The sequence below is a fragment of the Ornithorhynchus anatinus genome, chromosome 1, assembly GCF_004115215.2.
Source record: "Ornithorhynchus anatinus isolate Pmale09 chromosome 1, mOrnAna1.pri.v4, whole genome shotgun sequence".
In the NCBI taxonomy this organism is placed as follows: Eukaryota; Metazoa; Chordata; class Mammalia; order Monotremata; family Ornithorhynchidae; genus Ornithorhynchus; species Ornithorhynchus anatinus.
In genome coordinates this window covers 46,982,888-46,999,737 of record NC_041728.1, presented here as the reverse complement: position 1 = coordinate 46,999,737, position 16,850 = coordinate 46,982,888, and the positions used below count along the sequence as shown (strand labels likewise).

At 42.1% G+C, this 16,850-nt stretch overlaps 1 protein-coding gene across 2 annotated transcripts in view; it reads right to left on the bottom strand.

The window, feature by feature from the left end:
- The window catches only part of LOC114815057 (galectin-7-like), a 57,675-nt gene extending 41,093 nt beyond the window's left edge, over positions 1-16,582 (bottom strand). For both annotated transcript variants that reach the window (XR_005659976.1, XR_005659977.1), the window contains exon 1: positions 16,389-16,582. The gene's annotated coding sequence lies outside the window, so the exon portion shown is untranslated. The remainder of the gene's footprint in view (positions 1-16,388) is intronic.
- Positions 16,583-16,850: the final 268 nt, after the last annotated feature.

The window sequence follows — 16,850 nt, the reverse complement described above, 5'->3', positions numbered from 1 at the left end:
ATTCCCCCCCTCATAGCCCCACAGCATATGTTCATATCTGTAATTTATTTATATTAACAAGTCTCCCCACCTGCTAGACTGTAAGCTCATTTGGGCTGGGATCAAGTCTATTGTTATATTGTACTCTCCCAAGTGCTTAGTACAGTGCTCTGCACGTGGTAAATGCTCAATAAATGATTGAATGAGTTCATGCATATCCAGGGTGCTTTGGTGAAGCTGTATGCACTTGAAATTTTCTCAGTACATAGCTGGAAGTTAAGGTAAGGGTCAGTGTGCTTGGCTGGAAAAGGACAAGACTGGCTTAGCAGAAAGACCATGAATCTGAGGGCCAGGAGATCTGGGCTCTAATGGTAGCTCCTCCACTTGCTTGCTGTGTGACTTTGGGTAAGTCATAATTTCTCTGGGCCCTGGTTTTCCCATCTGTAAAATGGTGATTAAATACTTGTTCTCCCTTTCCCAGTAGACTATGCACTCAATGTGGGACTTTGTCCAACTTGGTTATTTTGTACTCCAGCCCTTAGTACAGTCCATCTATGGTAAACACTTAAATACAAAACTAGTATTGGGTTGAGTAGCCGCTAATCCATTTGTTTCCTCTGCAGGGACCACAGTCATGATGATTTGTTATTCCAAAGGTGTGGGAAGATGAAAAACAAATCACTTAGAATGGGCAGGCCTATGACAGAATTTGTCTTTTCCATTAGAGTGTAAGATCCATTTGGGAAAAGAACATGTGTTTTCTTTTTGCTGAACTTTCCCAAACATGGAGCAGGGTGGCTTAGTGGCAAGAGCCCGTGCTTGGGAGTCAGAGGACTCCACCACCAGTCTGCTGTGTGACCTTGGGCAAGTCACTTAACTTCTCTGTACATCATTTACCTCATCTCTAAAATGGGGATGATGACTGTGAGCCCCACATGGGACAACCTGATTACCTTGTGTGTACCCCAGCTCTTAGAACAGTGCCTGGCACAAAGTTATCGCTTAACAAATACCATCATTATTATTGTTATTATTAGGTATGGTGCACTACACTTAATGGAAGCTCAGGCCTCCATCTGAAATTTTGCCCCATTCTATTTCAGCCAATCCTCAAGGGAGAAGGACACTCTCTGCTCTATATCCCTTGCATAGTAGGACCTCTTAGCCTTCTCTTCTCCAGACTCTCTCTGTAATTCCTGTTCTTTATTCTCCAGATATTTGCCTTTGTTGTGGGCTTCCCCCTTTGAGTTGACCCCACCCAGACTCATTCAGTGCCAGAGAAATTAACTACCCACCGAAACACCCAATCAATAGTAATCAGTAACTTACTATTTGCAGAGCACTGCACCAAGCACTGGGAGAATACAATAGAGGTCAAAGACATGATCCCTGCCCTTTAGGGTTCATAACCTCTCTCCAAATGAGAGGCTATATCATTTGAACATTGAGAGAAGCAGCGTGGCTCAGCGGAAAGAGCCCGGGCTTGGGAGCCAGAGGTCATGGGTTCACATCCTGCCTCAGTCCCTTGCCAGCTGTGTGACCTTGGGCAAGTCACTTCACTTCTCTGTGCCTCAGTTACCCCATTCTGTAAAATGGGGATTAAGGCTGTTAGCCCCACATGGGACAGACTGGTTACCTTGTATCTCCCCCAGCGCTTAGAACAGTGCTTGGCACATAGTAAGCGCTTAATAAATACCAACATTATTGTTATTTTAACTCAAATGGGCACTGGAAGGTACAGAGAGACTAAAATTATCCAACCACCTCTCTCAGTGCGCCTGCACCTCTGTTCAAGAAAAAATATGGCTCACTAAAGCAGCTTTGGCCATATCATTGAATCCAGATGACAGGAGAGCAGGGAATTCTTGATTCCGGGGATTCCACTCTCCAGCTTGGCTTGGCCATGTACAGAGGATGGCAGAGGACAGAAACTCTCCTCTGAGTCTAGGTTGGTCCTGTAGCATTAAAAGGGAGAAGAAAGACCATTACCTCACTGTAGACTGTAAGCTCCTTCTGGGCAGGAATTGTAGTGTACTTTCCCAAGCACCTAGTACAGTGCTCTGCACAGAGTACATGCTCAATAAGTACCACTGATAACACATACCCTTGTAAATTTTTTTTATGGCATTTACTATGCATCAGGAACTGTACTAAACATTGGGGTGGATACAAGCTTATCAGGTTGGACACGGTCCCTGTCCGACATGGAGTTCACAGTCTTAATCCCCATTTTACAGATGAGGTAATTGAGGCCTAGTGAAGAGACTTGACCAAGGTCATAGAACAGACAAAGTGGCAGAGCAGGGATTAAAGCATAGGTCCTTCTGACTCCTAGGATTATGCTGTATCCATTAGACAATACCGCTTCTAACTGGACATAAAAGAGGAAAGCCAATGAAGTTGAATCTGAGTTCCTATTTTCTGAAAAAGGCATGAGAGATGTGAAAGGTATTATTATGAATGTAAATAATTTGTCTTAATTTATGAAAGACAGGGTTTGTTCATTATGTATATCTTTACAGAGCGTGGCCCTGGTGAAGGTTTAACAAAATTAAGCATTTAATGTATTTTGCATCACAACATAATAGTAATGGCATGTGTTATAAGCAGCGAGAGAAGCAGCGTGGCGCAGTGGAAAGAGCACGGGCTTTGGAGTCAGGGCTCATGAGTTCGAATCCCAGCTCTGCCACCTGTCAGCTGTGTGACTGTGGGCAAGTCACTTAACTTCTCTGTGCCTCAGTTCCCTCATCTGTAAAATGGGGATTAAGACTGTGAGCCCCACGTGGGACAACCTGCTTCCCCTGTGTCTGCCCCAGCGCTTAGAACAGTGCTCGGCACATAGTAAGCGCTTAACAAATACCAACATTATTATTATTATTATTATTATAAGTGCTTCTTATGTGCCATACACTACACTAAGCATGGAGGTAGCTACAAATAACCAGGTCTCATATGGGGCTCACAGTTTAAGTAGGAGGGAAAACAGATATTGAATACCCATTTTGCAGATGAGGGAACTGAGGCACAGAGAAGTTAAGTGACAACCTTCACAGTTAGTAATTGCCAACCATATAATCACAGAATCACCATATTATCTGATAATTTGGGAATATTAAGTAATTAGTGGTATTTATTGTTTCCTTAATGCATGCAAATAACTGTAGTAAGCACTTGGGAGAGAACAACAGAATTAGTAGATATACTCCCTGCCCAATAGGCACTTGCAGTCTAGAGACATAGACAGACATTAATATAAAATATGCACCGCACGAGAAAATGTGTCTATTAACTCTGTTGTCTTCTCCCAGAGAGTACAGTGCTCAGCACACAGTAAGTAGTCAAACAACAACACTGATATGTAACAAGAGCTGTGGGGATGAGGGTGGGGCAAATATCAAATGTTTAATAGGTATGATCTAAGTGCATAAGTAACTCTGAAGGGAGTGAGCAAAGAGGGGTTAATCAGGAAAGGACTCTTTGAGATCATAAGATTTTAATAAGGCTTGGAAGATAGGGAAAGTGGTGGTCAGTCATATTTGGATGGAGAGACATTTCCATGTCAGAGGGAGGATTCTGGGAAAGGGGTTGGTAATGAGATAGACAAGATGGAGGCACAGTGAGCAAGCTGCTCCTAGAGGAGTGAAGCACTCAGGCTAGGCTGTGGTAGGCAGTAAATGAGGTGAGATAGAAAGGGGCAAGGTGATTGAGTTGTTTAAAGCCAATGGTAAGAAGTTTTTGTTTGATGTGAAGGTGGACAGGCAACAAGTGCCTGTCTACTTGTTTTGTGGTCTGTCTCCCCATTCTAGACTGTGAGCCTGTTGTTTGGTAGAGATTGTCTCTGTTGCCCAATTGTTCTTTCCAAACGCTTAGTACAGTGTTCTGCACACAGTAAGTGCTCAATAAATACAATTGATTGAATGAATGAATGAATGAATGAATGAATGAATGAATGAATGAATGAATGAATGAACCAGTGGAGGTTCTTCAGAAGGGGGGAAATGTGGACTGAATGTTTGGGTTGATTTTTTTAGAAAAATGATCTAGACAAGAATAGAGTATGAACCTGGGTGGGGAGAGGCAGGAGACAAGAAGTTCAGTGAGGTGGCTGATGCAGTAGTAAAGGAAATATCCCTCACCCCCAACTATCTGGCCACCTATTTCATTACGAAAATTAACACCATCAGGTCTGAGCTCCCCAAAGTCACCCCTCCCCCTTCTCCATCCCCCCCGCTCCCAACCCTCTCTCCTAGTTTTCCATCCTTCTCTGCAGTATCCTCAGAGGAGATCTCCTCCCTCCTCGCCAATGCCACCCTCTCCACCTGTGCTTCAGACCCCATTCCCGCTCACCTTATAAAAACTCTCGCCCCTTCCCTCCTCCTCTCCTTAACTTCTATCTTTAACCACTCACTCTCCAACGGCTTCTTCCTCTCTGCCTTCACACTTACCCATGTCTCCCCGTCCTAACAAAACCCTCTCTCGACCTCACTGCCCCTTCCAGTTATCGTCCTATCTCCCTCCTACCTTTCCTTTCCAAAATCCCAGAACGAGTAATCTATACTCTCTGCCTTGAATTCCTCAACTCCAACTCTCTTCTGGCCCCCTCCAATCTGGCTTCCATCCCCTCCACTCCACCGAAACTGGCCTCTCAAAGGCCACCCATGACCTCCTTCTTTCCAAATCCAATGGCTCCTACTCTATCTTGATCCTCCTCGAACTCTCAGCTGCTTTGGACACTGCTGAACATCCCCTTCTCCTCCACACTTTATCTCACCTTAGCTTCACGAACTACGTCCTTTCCTGGTTCTGCTCTTATTTTTCTGGCCATTCATTTTCTATCTCCTTCATGGCCGTTCATTCTTGGTCTCCTTCGCGGGCCCTCCTCTCCCTCCTATCCACTAACTGTAGGGGTTCCTCAAGGGTCATTTCTTGGCCCTCTTCTGTTCACCATCTATACTCACTCCCTAGGTGAACTCATTCACTCCCACAGCTTCAACTATCATCTCTACGCAGATGACATCCAAATTTATATCTCCTCCCCTGTTCTTTCCCCCTTCCTCCAGGCTCTTATCTCCTCCTGCCTCCAGGACGTCTCCACCTGGATGTCTGACCACCACCTAAAACTCAGCATGTCTAAAACTGAGCTCCTTATCTTCCTTCCCAAACCCTGTCCTCTCCCTGACTTCCCTGTCACTGTGGACAGTACTACCATGATTCCTATCTCATAGGCCCACAACCTTGGTGTCATCCTTGAGTCTGCTCTCTCATTCACCCCACACATCCAATCTGTCACTAAAACCTGCCAGTCTCACCTTCACAATATCACCAATATCTGCTCTTTCCTCTCCATCCAAACTGCTATTATGCTGGTACAAGCCCTCATAATATGCTGACTGGATATTATTGTGTCAGCCTCCTCTCTGATTTCCCTTCCTCCTGTCTCTCCCCACTCCAGTCTAATCATCATTCTGCTGCCCAGATCGTCTTCCTTCAGAAACGCTCTGGGCATGTCACTCCTCTCCTCAAAAACCTCCAGTGGTTGCCTATCAACCTTCGCACGAAACAAAAACTCCTCACTCTTGGCTTCAAAGCTCTCTATCACCGTGCCCCCTCCTACCTCATCTCCCTTCTCTCTACTGTGCACCCCGTACATTCTGCTCCTCTGCCGCTCACTTCTTCACGGTACCCCATTCACATCTATCCCGCCATCGACCCCTGACCCACGTCCTCCCTCCTGACATCCACCAAATTAACTCTCTTCCCCTCTTCAAAGCCCTGCTGAGAGCTCACCTCCTTTAGGAGGCCTTCCCAGCCCTCCTTCCCTCTGCTCCTCCTCCCCTCCCCATTCCCCTCTCTCCCACCCTCTGCTCTTCCCCCTTCCCCTCAGCACTGTGCATATTTGTATATATTACCCTATTTATTTTGTTAATGATGTGTCTCTCTCTATGATTCTATTTATCTTGATGTTGTTTTGTTTTGTTCTGTTTTACTGTCTGTCTCCCCTGTTTAGACTGTGAGCCTGTTATTGGGCAAGGATTGTCTCTATCTCTTGTACATTCCAAGCACTTAGTACAGTGCTCTGCACAAAGTAAGCACTCAATAAATACTTTTGAATGAATGTACTTAGCTTAGTGTACAAGCTAAGTACACTACAAACATTCTGCTTAAAAAAAATAATGATAATAATCTGGATATCACTTTATCGTATTTAAATAGATGTCCCAAGAGGAAGCAACTTAGGTGGATTTCTCTTGTTATAATTAGAACTGCTTCCGTTTGGCTGTCGTGGGGGAAAAAAAAACCCTTGCTATTCTGATTATGTGACCTTTTCATATGTTGATATGCCAGGACTAAATTGTTTCAATCTGATACTCTACTTGAAAAATCTAGTTCCAAAAGGAGGACCAGCTGATTGCATAGGGAAAATATGCATGCCTTTTATTATTCCATATCTTGCCTGCAAAGTATGGGCACTTAAAAATATTAAACAAAAACAGAATTAACCAAGTGCCACAAATCAGGAAGCACCATACAGATTTGAAACCATAGTTTATGTCTTCAGGAATTCAAGAGAGGAAAAGGAAAGGGGAAGTTGGGTCACCAGTTTAAATATGAGGTAAATGTTGGTGCTTTTCATTTGGGGGTTAATCAATCAAGAATGGTATTGATTTGTGATGGTGGACCACATTTTGATTCAGAGTGTAAAGTAGCAAACCTAAGTTAGAATCTAGAGAGAAAAAAGCCTAAGAATATTGAACTAGCAATAATAATTATGGATAACAAGTATAACAAATTTAAAAAGGACAATTTTAGATAGGCTTTTGGTAACCGCCTCAATTTAGGTCAGAGTGATGAAATTATCACTCCCATCATATAAAATATAGGGAAGGTGTTTTTTTGCTTTTTTTTCCAGAATTTAGCAGTTGCCTTAAAGAAAGTTTATATTAGAGAACCATGAATATACAAATATGAGAGTGCAATTTATTGAAATGATGATTTTGTTTAATGTGCCTGGATAACAAATATGCTCATTGACATGCAATCACATTCACAAATATTTTGATGTTCTTTAAGTGGACACCAATTGAGGAAAAAGAAAAAAAAGAGGAAGAGATTTCTACACATACCTAAATCTTGCTTCTCAACATTTGGGGATACAGTCTGAATGGGGAAAAGCAACATTGAAAGGGAAAAACAAAGGAGAAATATTAAACTCCTTGGTAGTAAGAAGTCCAATCATTTATCTCCCCACTACGTGCCAATTCATGGAGTCAGCTAGGCGGACCAACAGAAAACGTGTCACTGAGGTGTGTGACCTAAGGCACTGCTCCTCTGTTCACTTCAAATGACAGCAGACTTCAAAAGTATAATAATAATAATATTGGTATTTGTTAAATGCTTACTATGTGCAGAGCACTGTTCTAAGCGCTGGGAGAGATACAGAGTAATCAGGTTCTCCCACATGAGGCTCACAGTTAATCCTCATTTTACAGATGAGGTAACTGAGGTATAGAGAAGTGAAGTGACTTGCCCACAGTCAAACAGCTGACAAGGGGCAGAGCCGGGATTTGAACCCATGACCTCCCAAGTCCAGGCTCTTTGCACTGAGCCATGCTGGTCAGAGAGCCCCAAAACACAAAATACCCCAGATAAATCCCTCTGCTCTTTGGCAGTTTTACTACCACTGTTAAAATATCTACTGTTCATATGACTCAGGGGAAGTACCTACTGTTCACGTCTTTAAATAGGTCCTCCTCCATACCTTATCTCACCTTGGCTTCACGGACTCTGTCCTCTCCTGGTTCTCCTCTTACCTCTCTGGCCGATCATTCTCGGTCTCCTACGCTGGAGCCTCCTCCCCCTCCCATCCTTTAACTGTTGGAGTTCCTCAAGGGTCAGTTCTTGGCCCTCTTCTGTTCTCCATTTACACTCACTCCCTCGGTGAACTCATCCGCTCTCACGGCTTTGACTACCATCTCTACGCAGATGACACGCAGATCTACATCTCCGCCCCTGTCCTCTCCCCCTCCCTTCAGGCTCGCATCTCCTCCTGCCTCCGGGACGTCTCCACCTGGATGTCGGCCCGCCACCTAAAACTCAACATGAGCAAGACTGAGCTCCTCATCTTCCCTCCCAAACCCGGTCCTCTCCCAGACTTCTCTATCACCGTGGATGGCACGACCATCCTTCCCGTCCCGCAGGCCCGCAATCTCGGTGTCATCCTTGACTCGTCCCTCTCGTTCACCCCACACATCCTATCCGTTACCAAGACCTGCCGGTTTCACCTCTACAATATCGCCAAGATCCGCCCTTTCCTCTCCACCCAAACGGCTACCTTACTATTACGGGCTCCCGTTATATCCCGGCTAGACTACTGTGTCAGCCTTCTCGTTGACCTACCTTCCTCCTCTCTCGCCCCGCTCCGGTCTATTCTTCACTCCGCTGCCCGGCTCATCTTCCTGCAGAAACGATCTGGGCATGTCACTCCCCTTCTTAAACAACTCCAGTGGTTGCCTATCGACCTCCGCTCCAAACAAAAACTCCTCACTCTAGGCTTCAAGGCTCTCCATCACCTTGCCCCTTCCTACCTCTCCTCCCTTCTCTCTTTCTACCGCCCACCCCGCACGCTCCGCTCCTCTGCCGCCCACCTCCTCACCGTCCCTCGGTCTCGGCTATCCCGCCGTCGACCCCTGGGTCACGTCCTCCCGCGGTCCTGGAACGCCCTCCCTCCTCACCTCCGCCAAACTGATTCTCTTTCCCTCTTCAAAACCTTACTTAAAAATCACCTCCTCCAAGAGGCGTTCCCAGACTGAGCTCCTCTTCCCCCTCTACTCCCTCTGCCATCCCCCCTTTACCTCTCCGCAGCTAAAGCCTCATTTTCCCCTTTTCCCTCTGCTCCTCCACCTCTCCCTTCCCATCCCCACAGCACTGTACTCGTCCGCTCAACTGTATATATTTTCGTTACCCTATTTATTTTGTTAATGAATTGTACATCGCCTTGATTCTATTTAGTTGCCATTGTTTTTACGAGATGTTCTTCCCCTTGACGCTATTTATTGCCATTGTTCTTGTCTGTCCGTCTCCCCTGATTAGACTGTAAGCCCATCAAACGGCAGGGACTGTCTCTATCTGTTGCTGACTTGTTCATCCCAAGCGCTTAGTACAGTGTTCTGCACATAGTAAGCGCTCAATAAATACTATTGAATGAATGAATGAAATAAATAAGTCACTTTCATATCACTGAACTAGTCTTTCAACTGTAAAAAAAAAAAATAAACATTTTAGTTAAAATCCAAATAGCAGTAAGGTTCAAAAGGGACTACACTTTTTTTTCTTTTTTCATGTTAAGCATTGTTTTATTAAAGGCTTATGACTAGCTAGAAATAATAAAAGTGAAAAATTGAGTTTTGAAAATTGAAGGGGAGAAGTGGTGGCAGGGATTATCTAAAACAGCAGATTTTTCCAAAATAATTTCTACTTAATTTGTGTATTGATTTTTAAGTGTACCTTTATATAATCTGCAGCATTTCAAACTAAATAATTCTGGTCTAGCAGAATTTAAATATTTGCAGATTGATCCCACAGACAAGGTTTGAATTCTTACTCTGTGGGCTCTAACCCTCACCATTCAGGAGGATCCTCTTAAAAGAAGGTCCAAAACAACACCGCTTCTAGTAACAGAGCAGCCCCTTCAAAATAAAAGGCTAGTGGCCACCTTTTGAAATTTAGATTCTTATTATACAACCCTCCCCAAAGGGAATAATTGCTCTAAATCCACAAATAATATATTAATAATAGTGATATCTGTTAAGTCTTCACTATATGCTAAGAACTCTACTAACTGTTGGGGTAGATGCACATAATCATTTCAGACAGTTTCTATCCCACATGAGGCTCACAGTCGAAGTAGGAGGGAGAACAAATTTTGAATCCCCATTGTACAGAAGAAGAGGCTGAGGCACAAAGCTATGTGAGTTTGGCCAAGTCACTTAACTTCTCTGTGCCTCAGTTCCCTCATCTTTAAAATGGGGATTAAAACAGTGAGCCCCATGTGGGACAACCTTCTATCTACCCCAGTGCTTAGAACAGTGTTGGGCACATAGTAAGTGCTTAATAAATACCATCATTATTATTACTACTGTCCCAGTTTAATCAAGGTTAACTTACTCATAGCTGATCATCTTGGGATATTTCAGTATATGTCTTTTGACATGGCTCAAATTAGACCTCTCAGGAAAGGAATGGAAAACAAAAATGGTTCCTGCTGTTCACCACGTATGCCAACAATCAGTTTATAATGACAAAAAAAACCACCTTCAACCATCTCAACAAGGTGAAACCAAGAGCACTGATGCACCTGAGAAGCAGCATGGAATAGTGCATAAGACCACAGGCCTGGGTGTCAGGAAGACCTGTGTTCTAATCCCACCTCCATCACTTGTCTATTGTGTGACCTTGAGCAAGTCATTTAACTTCTCTGAGCCTCAGTTACCTCACCTGTAAATCAGGGATGAAGACTGAGCCCCATGAAGGACATAGACTGTGTCCATCCTGGTTACCTTTATCTACCCCAATGTTTAGAACAGTGCCTGATACATACAAAGTAGTTAAATACCATTAAAAGAAATTAAAAAATTAAGCATTGCAATTTCAATGATTTCTTAATGGATCATTAACAGGAAGTGAAGGACATTCACACTACATCAGCTAAAACTGTTGCCGAACTTAACATCACCCAATATCCTATGGGAATATAAATAGGGTGACAGGATTAGATCACAAGGCTCCAATTCAACAACAATGAAAGCAGCAGTAAAATATGTTGCTTCTATGAAGTAAAAACTGCTCCAGAAGCTTTATGATAACAACCAGGCAGGTTAAAACAGAAACCCTTAGGTAGAAATGCTAAAATGAAAAGCTGAATGGCAAGATTCCCAATTCCCTGCCTACCAGGGTGATCTCAGAAATGGTACAAATGTGAGCAGAGCACTCTGGGTCCCCACTAGGGACAGGATTGTTGTCTAATTCCCACCTATGTATTCACTTACCAGCACTCAGTACTGTGCTCCACAAACAGTAAGCACATAATATGATCACTACTACTAAGTACTTAGGAACAAAAAATTAAAGTAGAAGATACAGTCCTTGCCTCAGAAGAACTTACAATATGAGCACTTAATATGTGCAGGGCACTGTGCTAAGTGCTTGGAGGAGTACAACAACAATAGACTAACACATTCCTTGCCCATAGTTAGCTTACAATCTAGAGGGACATACAGACATTAATATAAATTAACAAATAACTGTTATGTATATAAGTCCCGTGGGTCGGGGGGGGGGGTGAATAAAGGGAACGAGTCAGGGCAATGCAGAAGGGCTTGGAAGAAAGCAAAATGAGGTCTTAGAAAAGGCCTCTTGGAGGAGATGAGCCTTGGATAAGGCTTTGAAGGTGGGAAGAGCCATCTGTCAGAAATGAAGAGGGAGGGAGTTCCAGGCCAGAAACAGGACATAGGCAAGAGATCTGGGTGAGAGAGATGAAATTGAGGTACAGTGAGAAGGTTAATATTGGAGGAGTGAAGTGGGTGGGCTGGGTTTTAGTAGAAGAATAGCAAGATGAGGTAGAAGTGAATGAATGTTTTAAAGCTGATAATAAGAAGCTTCTGTTTGATGCAGAAGTGATCGGCAACCATTGGAGGTTCTTGAGGAGTGGGAAAATATTGCACCTGCTGTGTGATCTTGGGCAAATCACTTAGCCTCATTTCTGTCTTCTCCTACCCACTTAGACTGTGAACCCCATATCATGGACTGTGTCTACTGTGATTATGTTGCATCTGAGCCAGTATTTAGCAGAGCACAAGACATATTGTGTTTAATAAGTACCATCATTATTTTAGGAAATCTCAATTATGCATCTTACATAGATTCTTATGAATCTGCAATTATTCTGACATTGATTCTTTGCTTCCTGGACCATGTACTGTGATGCTTATTACCTATTCTTAGTAAATATAATCCATTTCATAGCCATCCAATCTGAACATTTTAGAGTTCTGGAATCTCTAGGGTCTAAATTTATAGACTGTCATATTTCCCTATTGTTTTATGAAGGAACAAATAGCAATGACTAGGAAGGAGGAATGAGTTTCCTAGTCCAGCACAGTTCTTGAAATAATGGATTTAAATATTAATAATAATAATGGTATTTGTTAAGTGTTTACTGTATACCAAGCACTGTTCTCAGTGCTGGAGATTACATTAATGAAAAAAAAATGTACAGGTATTAATCAGTCAACAGATCTGGGTTTTTGCAATAGTATTCTGATTTCTGCTACAGGGAAATAATGTAGGTAAGACTTTTTTTTAATCGTAAAAGTAACTTAAATTTTTGTAGGACAAGTGTCCTCAATTATTTGTGAATTCATTAACCAAATATATATGGCTACTGGATTATAATTCTGAAAAATATTTAGTACTTTGACCTTCAAAGAAAGTCATTCAGATAGCAGGGAAGCAGCATAACCTAGTTTATAAAGCAAAGCACTGGGAGCCAGAAGACCTGGATTCTAATTCCAGGTTCATTACTGAATTGCTGGGTAACCTTGGACAAATCACTTCTCTGTGCCTCAGTTTCCTCAACTCCAACATGGGGATTCTATACATGCTCTCCCTCCTTCTTCAATTGTGAGCCCCATGTGGGACAGGAACTGTATTTATCCTCATTAAAATTTTAGTTACCCCAAAGGATACTTAAATACCATAAACAAAAACTCTCTCTTCCCCTCTCCCCCTCTACCGCCAGGAAAATAATTATCTCCTCTGGTTTCAGTACCTATTTTTCCAAATATAGTACCAAACCCAATTCCACACACACCCCAGTGTTAATTGATTAATCCTGTATGATGCTGACAAAAGTGAAACTGCCAAGCTGTCAGACAAGAGAGAAGAAAACGAGGAAATGCACCTACCCTACATGGTGCTCTCCCAAACACTTAGGACAACTTAATACATTCTCTAAGCTCATTTTGGGAAGGGAATGTGCCTGTTATGTTGTTCTCTTGTACTCTCCCAAGTACTTATTAAAGACTGTAAGCTTGATGTGGGCAGGGAATGTGTCTGTCATATTTTATGTTCCCAAGTGCTTAGTTCAGTCCTCTTAATAAACTAAGTACTCAATAAATGTGATTGAATGAAAAAAGTGCTTTTCAAATATAGTTGTTGACTTGAGAACTCCTCATAAGCAGAATTCACATTGAAAACACCCCTTAAAAATTATAGTATGTCATTGTCTTCCTATGTGGGTATGATTAAAAAGGATTCTTCAATATCTCCATCTAAAAATCACCATATTAGATTCTCCAGTGAGACTCCTTTCCATGAGTTATTTAAAAATTTAGCCCAAAAGGGAAATTACTAGGCTTAATGAAGCACCGAAAGTTTTCTCATCCTATTTTCTGTTATTCTATGCCTCAAATGGTTATGATTTTTTTAATGCCCTAATCCACAGGGCATCCCTTTTGATCTTTAACGTTTTAATCTTTCCAAGCTCCTAGTAGGCACAGAATGTATCTACCAACTCTGTTGTATTGTACTCTCCCAAGTGGTTAATACACTGCTCGGCACAGAGTAAGTGCTCAATACCACTGATTGATAATAATAATAAAATTATGATACTTATTAAGTGCTTACTATGTGCCAAGCTTTGTTCTATGAGCTGAGGTAGACGCAAGTTACTCAGGTTGGACACAGTACCTGTCCCATAGGGGGCTCACAGTTTTAATCACCATTTTACAAATGAGGTAACTGAGGCCCAGAGTAGTTAAATGATTTACCTAAGGTCACACAGCAGACATGTGGCTTCTGGCTCCCAGAACCATGTTCTACCCATTAAGCCATGCTGCAACACAATTGTTCAGTGGCTTTTCCATCTTTGGTGACTGACAATTCATCATCCATGGTGGGTCTATTGTAGCAGCTCAGAGTGGGCTTCTGGGGACTCACCTAGGTCAGGGCAGGGGATAATTATGAGAGGAAATAACAGAAATGAAACATTGCCAAAGCTCGCTCCTTGAACCAAAGAAGCTCTACGGAGGACTCTTCTTACTATTGCTGTGGGGATATTTCTCATGCTCTGAAGGTGTGTTTATTAGATACAGCAATTCAAGTTATGTTCTAGATATCAAAACAGTATCCTCCTTCCAAATTCATGGATAGGATAAAGCCCAGTTTGATATATGCTTAACCTCAGAGATGTTCATTTCTCAAAGAAAATGTTGAGCAAATAAATTAAGTCTATTAGCATGGATTTTGTTATATATTAAAACTATGAGTGATGGTTGTAACCAGTTTTTTGTTTGGGGTTTGTATTTTGTTTTAAAACTCAATGTCTTTGCATGGTAAATTCTCCAAGTGCCTTCAGGCCTGGAGGAACAAATTATGGAAAAAAAGATGAATGCTATAAAATAACAAGCTATAATTGTAAGTAAGCCCTTAGAATATTCCTATAAAACTGCCTGTAATTGCATGAAAGAGCACAAATTGTCTTGGGACTAGACAGCAGCTGTTTCCTGCCATCATTTTAGTACTTGGAATTAGAGAATTTTAGATTCAAAAGGATTTGACCAGACAAGGATTTAATGAAACAAATGGAGATTTCCATAGATTTATATGCTAACTATGCTGATAAACCTCTTTCCAGTTACATGCTCTTTCCCTGTTTCCTCAGATGGGCTCTGACAGGTGGTTTCAGCTGGTTGTGCTAAATCTTAATGAAATATGTTAATAGAATGATAGCCTCTCAAGTGTGCTTTTATCATAAGTAAAAAAAGAGGAAAAGATAATTAAACCAGATTTAGAAATGACTTTGGTCAAGCATCTGTTCAGTTGATAAAATCACCCTAAAAAGTTCAGATGTAGTCTCACAGATGTCAAGGAATAATACTACTGTAGAGGTAGCCTTCCTCATTCCTTGCAGGAACTCCTAAGTCAGAACACCTACTGGACTAAAATTCTATTACAGCTATTCTTACTCAACTACTTATCCCTATCAAGACATGAGTGGACAACTTGAAATGTTATTTAGATTCAAATTCTATTGAAAATGATATATCAATTCCCAAAGATATCTGTCTCCTTAAAAGGCCATAAAACCAGCACATTAAATTCAACATGGTTGGCAATCTGTGCCTGATAGTAAAGTAGAATAGATTACTGACAAAGGGTAGAGATAAAGGCAGATGTTTGTCAAAATAGTGAATACAAACAACTGGGATACATCTCTTATGAAGATCAGTGAAATATATTTCCCCACTTATGAGATCAATCTCAAAAAGAAATAGCTGACTTGTAATTCTAAAACTATAAGCAACTGAACTAAAATCTGAGCCTTTGGCTTCAAGGCTCTCCATCCCTTGCCCCCTCCTACCTCACCTCCCTTCTCTCTTTCTACTGCCCACCCCGCATGGTCTGCTCCTCTGCCGCTGACCCACTCACTGTCCCTAGTTCATGCCTATCCTGCCGTCGACCTCTGACCTACATCCTACCGCTATCCTGGAATGGTCTCCCTCCTCACCTCCACCAAACTAACTCTCTTCCCCTCTTCAAAGCCCTACTGAGAGTTCACCTTCTCCAAAAGGCCTTCCCAGACTGAGCTACCCCTTTTTCCTCTGCTCCCTCTACTCCCCCTCCATCCTCTGCTCCCTCTCCCTTCCCCCTTTCACCTCCCCTCAGCTAAACCCCCTTTCTCTCTGCTCCTCCCCCTCTCCCTTCCCCTTCCTTCAGCACTGTGCTCATTTGTATATATTTTTATTACCCTATTTATTTTGTTAATGAGGTGTACATCCCCTTGATTCTATATATTGTGACTGTTGTTTTTGTCTGCCTCCCCCCATTAGACTGTTAGCTCGTCATTGGACAGGGATTGCCTCTATCTGTTGCCGAATTGCACATTCCAAGTGCTTAGTACAGTGCTCTGCACATAGTAAGCACTCAATAAATACTATTGAAAGAATAAATGCCTGTATGCCATTAAACTAGTCATTCATGCCAAAAAAAATGGCTATATCATGGGGAAAGTGATTAAAACACCCCCATGTGTCCTGCTAAAATGCACTGTTCATAGAAACTGAATCACCTGAAACAAAGCCAAACCATACTTAAACTCAGTCATTAGACCTAAAATGAAGACCTTTCTCACATAAAACATGTATTAAATTTCCTAAATACACTAGCTTTACAAGGGAAGGCAGTCTGTGCTGTTCCGATTAACAATTTTCCCTTCAAATTACTCTACAGTCTTGTTTCTTGTGATTTTTCCTCCAATATCTCCAATTTACAGATCTCTACTTAAATTGAACTTGAAACTCTTTACCCATCCATATTCTTTTGAAAGGTAGCAGATGCTAAAATTTACTTACCTCTTGGGTCACCACTTCCAGCTTTTCTTTGCCCTCTGTTATGATAGCACTTCTCCTTTCCACTAATCCTGGCACTTTATGTATTTCAGCATCTACTGTTATGCTCTGAATCAATCTTCACTTCAAGGCATTTTACTAGACCTTCTGTGATAGCCATCTCTGTTGGCAAAAGAGTCCTTCTTAACTCTAAGAGAGCTTCCAAAGTTCTCAACCCACCAGGAACTACAAGAAGTCTGACCAGGTGCCAATATTTAGAGATCAGTCACCAGCACATGGGATAATCAAGATAGAATCCACCTTTTTCTCTCCACCAGGCATTCAACCTCAGGAGGACTATGGTCACAAAAGATAACACTTCAGGAAATGATTACACCTTAATGAAGTTGGGATAGTAATTCAGTTCTGCAGAACAGTCAGAAAATGATAAAACTGCATGTGAAATACTATTAGAGGCAGGTGAGA